The sequence below is a fragment of the Bos grunniens genome, chromosome 2 (assembly GCF_055505025.1).
Source record: "Bos grunniens cultivar Pamir isolate PY7600 chromosome 2, Bosgru_T2T1.0, whole genome shotgun sequence".
NCBI lineage: Eukaryota > Metazoa > Chordata > Mammalia > Artiodactyla > Bovidae > Bos > Bos grunniens.
In genome coordinates, this window is record NC_141166.1 from 104,112,501 (window position 1) to 104,117,500 (window position 5,000).

The following is a 5,000-nucleotide window of genomic DNA, read 5'->3' on the forward strand; positions in this document are numbered from 1 at the left end:
ATGTAATGTTACAGCAGTATTTAAAGTCAGTGAAAGAGTTTTTCTTTCACTACCTTCATAACTCTGTCTTCCAAATTGTATTTTTATTTTTTAATTATTTTTACTTAAAATATTTGATGGGAAAAAATTAAGTAAATTCTGGAAACAGTAGAAAATTTGAAAAAAATCTTAACTATTTGTTTCCCAGAAGTAATATGCAGCTGATGTCCTTCATCCCTGATTCTAGCATTTGGAGTAGAAATGAAAGAAGCTATTTCAGGTGGCATTGTTTGCATCACTGCGCACTTGATTAAATCGGTTGACTCCAAATTTTTCACTTGGATTTTCTCTTTTTCTCTCTTTTGGAGATGAGGTTTGACTGTGTTGCTTTTATATACGTTTAAAAGAGGAGTTGTACATATTCTTTGACTCTGCTTACCATGCTCCCCCAACTACTACTGCCAAAATGACAATAGCCAGAAACAAGTGACCTCTCAACATAGTTGAATCTATCAGAGAATCAATGCAGTGATGCACGTTTCTAAACATAGATTCCTGTGTTTACCTGTTAATATAGAATTGCTTTTGTGGTTGGAAATTGGAGAATATCTCTACTTGAAATGACATTTCTCAGATACATTTCTTGCACATAGAAATAAAGCATATCATAATACCAGGTATACTTTTAACAGTACTTCATAATGTAGAAGGGCATGATGATAGTTGAAGTTAAAGGGGAAATTTATAAATAAATTTCTTCTAAGCAGTTATAAAAGGCTCATTTGTGTTTGTAATATTTTTTTATAAATTTGCTTTCTTTTAGAAGCTGGGGATAATAATGCACTAACTCATAGACAGTAGAGTGAGGGAAAATTGCAAGTAAAGTTGACATTATCCTATATGACATACCCAATAAATGTAAACTGTTATCTCTAAAATGAATATAAAAATTTGACTAAGAGTATCACTTTGATAGATCAAAAGTGAAGTCCTAGCAACATGGATGGAACTCGAGATTATCATACTAAGTGAAGTAAGTCAGACAGAGAAAGACAAATATATGATATTGCTTATATGTGGAATTTTTAAAAAATGATATAAATGAACTTACTTACAAAACAAAAAACAGGCTCAGAGAGAAAGATCTCATAGTTGAGGGGGGAGAGATAGATTGTGAGCTTCAGGTTGAGAAGTAGGCACTGCTTATTTAAAACAGATAACCAACGAGGACCTACTGTATAGCATAGGGAACTCTGCTCAATTCTCTGTAATAACCTAAATGGGAAAAGAATTTGAAAACGAATACGTAATGTGTATATGTATAACTGAATCACTTTTTTGTAGAAACTAACACAAATTGTTAATCAATATACCCCAATATAAAATAAAACAAATTTTAAATGAAGTTCAAAAAATGCTGGCACTCTTTTTTAAAGGACACCATCCTGAATTCTGTACAATGGCTAACAGTCATCTCTTTGTTCAGTCACGGTAACATATATACATTAGGTTAATGGAGACTTTAGACAGTATAATGTAATGATGAAGAACACGGCCTTTTGAGTCAATAGAACTGAGTTAAAATTCTCGCTCACTTTGGATAGACTACTAAATTTGCTAAGATTTAGTTTTCTTCTCTGAAAAATGAACATTTACCTTACAGGGCTATTGAAAAATATGAGATAAAGCATTTATCACTGTACCAAGCCTATAGTAAATATCTGAAAATGGCACTTGTTCTCACTAGTATTGCTGTAGTATATTCACCTTTATATATATATATCTGTGATGTTATAGGACTCAGATTTTGCCTCATTAACTTTCCTTAATAAAAATAAGAATACTTTGGATTGTGAAAGTCATGCATTTTTTAAATAATATGAACTCAAGTTCATTATACATTTGTTTTATAGTAGATTCTTAAACACCTACTAATGTATCTCAGTATAATTCATATTTTCAAATATGAAGTTTATCATTTCAGTAGACAAATAATTTTTTAATCTTGGCATCATAAGACACTGTCATGGAAACAGTATGTGCATGCTCAGTCGCTTCAGTCATGTCCAACTCTTTGTGACCCTGTGGCACGTAGCCCACTAGGCTCCTCTGTCTATGGGATTCTCCCAGCAAGTATACTGGAGTGGGTTGCCATGCCCTCCTCCAGGGGATCTTCCCAACCTGGGAATCGGACCTGTATCTGCTTGTGTCTCCTGCATTGCAGGCAGATTCTTTATCAGTGTATCACCTGGGAAGCCCAGTGGAAGCAGTATTACCTACTTTTATTCTTTTTCAACCACTTTTAATTTTTTTATTAGATTCTTTTTTTTCCTAAAAATAATTAGCCTTTCATTCATTGAGACCAGATGTCTATAAACAATAATAACCTTAAATTTTGGATCTCCAACTGAAGACATTTTTTTATTAGATTTGTCATTCCAAAAACCTGTCACTGACATATAACAATTTTTCCATATTCTATAGATTAGAGAGAATAGCTTAGAAAATTCTCCATCACAATTGCATTTAACCAAAGCATTTGAAAAGGATATTTAATTATACCTACTATCCCTTTTTTATCTCCCCAGTGTTGTTTACTATTTCAATAAGCAGTATAATTTGCATTGTTAATCTGAAGTCATTCAGCATATTTTTATGAGTTTGGTCTTAGGGGAAATAAAAATAATGTACAAATTTCATGATAAATAAAAATGGAACATCATTTACTTAAGTCCACTTAGTTCATTTCTGTTCTTTCTGACGTTTCTCTTCTCTGCCTCTCTCACCTTCTTCAACCTTCTTTAAAATCCAAAACCTTAAAGAATGCCAGGAAGAAAAAATAAATAAAAAGTGTAGTGGCAAGGTTTGTGATGAATCCATATCCTCAAATTGGTATCCATGACATACATATTGGGTCGACTGGAATTTTAGACAGTGTAGCGTTAACTCAACCCATATATTTAAGTATTCCTACTGAATTGTGTGAATTTTATCCCTTGTCTGATTACTCAACCCTATTTAGAAAGAGAATTGTGTTTTCCTAAAAATAAAAGAAATGTTAATGTATGGATCCTCCAACTTCACGAACCACATAGAGAACAGGTAATTGAAACTGTTCAACTTTGGTCAAAAAAACTAACCCTAGGTGGTAATGTAAATGTCACTGTCAGGAAGAGGTTAGATGATCTTTCAATTTCAGTGGATGGGAAAGGCAGTTTTGTTATTTTGGCCATTGACCTGTCATTTACTTAAATTTAAACTTAACTACTACAGTAAGGTATCAGTTTATTAATATAATCCAGGTTCTGTATTTTTTCAGAGCAGTTTAAGATTCACAGAAAAATCGAGAGGAAAGCAGCATTTTCCTGTATCCAGGCTCAATTTTAAGTCAACCATTTAACTTGCATACTCCAGAGTCCTTGTATATATAGTAAAAATAGGTTAGCTAGTAAGAATTGGTATAAATGATTTCCTAAGACTCATAATAACTATTAATGATAAGTCTTTATTACTATTTACAGAACTGTATAGGTGAAATGCATTAAATAGAACTGAGTGACTATTTGGTTACCTAATATGACTTGTATTTAGATGAAGTCTTAAACTTTCTCATGGCATTTTTAGAGTAATTTAAATATAGGTGAGATCATGATATAATAAGGTATTTTAATATAACATGAATGTATGTATTATCATTATGGTTATTTATTAGTTTTTTCCATAATTTTTTAACTTGTAAATTTTTGCTAAAAATGGATTGAATTTCAAGGAAGGGTGAGAGTAAAAAGAGTAATCTCAGCTGTGTATGCACAATCTTTTTATCTCAGTGACTTTTCCTTATTTTTTTGTCATCAACATTTTTTTAAAGATCCTTGTTTCAAATTGAGTTGTGCAGCATTCAGTACCAAAGTTGATTGGAATCCAGATCTTTCTATTTAAGAAACTGTTTAGGGAGACCCATGAACAGTATGCGGAGAAGGCGATGGCACCCCACTCCAGTACTCTTGCCTGGAAAATCCCATGGATGGGGGAGCCTGGTAGGCTTCAGTCCATGAGGTCGCTAAGAGTCGGACACGACTGAGCGACTTGACTTTCACTTTTCACTTTCATGCACTGGAGAAGGAAATGGCAACCCACTCCAGTATTCTTGCCTGGAGAATCCCAGGGATGGGGGAGCCTGGTGGGCTGCCATGTATGGGGTCGCACAGAGTCGGACACGACTGAAGTGACTTAGCAGCAGCAGCATGAACACTATGAAAAGGCAAAAAGACAAGGAAGCCTGGCGTTCATGGGGTCCCAGAGATGGACACAATTGAGCGACTGAACTGAACGATGATTTTAAAGTTATTAAAATGATATTTACAGTAGTTCTTCCTCATAATTTCTAGGTGGTAGCTAAATCACTTTTAATCACTAAGAGAAGACCAAGATGTTTCAGCTCCAGATGTTTTCTTGAGTTTCCCACAGAATTGGAGATCTGTTAGGACAAAATTTTTCTATCCCTAGGCCAGTGGTTCTCAAGTCAGCATTTTTGGCCCCATCTGCAAGTTTGATAGAAATGTAAGTAAATGTCCTCCTATTTTCTCTACCAAATCAGAATCTCAGGGTGTTGGGTCCAAGAAACTTAACAAGCTTTTCTAGGTAATTGTTATGTTGCATGTTAAAGATTGAGAACCACTGCTTTAGGCCAAAGAGAACAAAAAAGTAAGTTAGTGGTATCTAGATGGGGCTGGAAGAGTGAGTATGTAGTTAGTTTCCATTATCTTCAGTCGCTGGCACACAACCATTTGTTTTATATTCTGTAGAGTTCCTAGACAGTTCTTTAGCATCTTAGCGGCAGTTTAAAAGGAGATATAAAGTGTGTTATGAGCAAGTAGGTGAGGTCAGGAATAGTCACAAGTAGATAGGAACGTAGACCAGAAAAAGTCTTCTAAATGTGTTGGTGAAAATAGAATGAGCTGATAATTTAATTCTTGGATAATTTCCAAATATTACAATTTAATAGCATTAACTTGAAAATA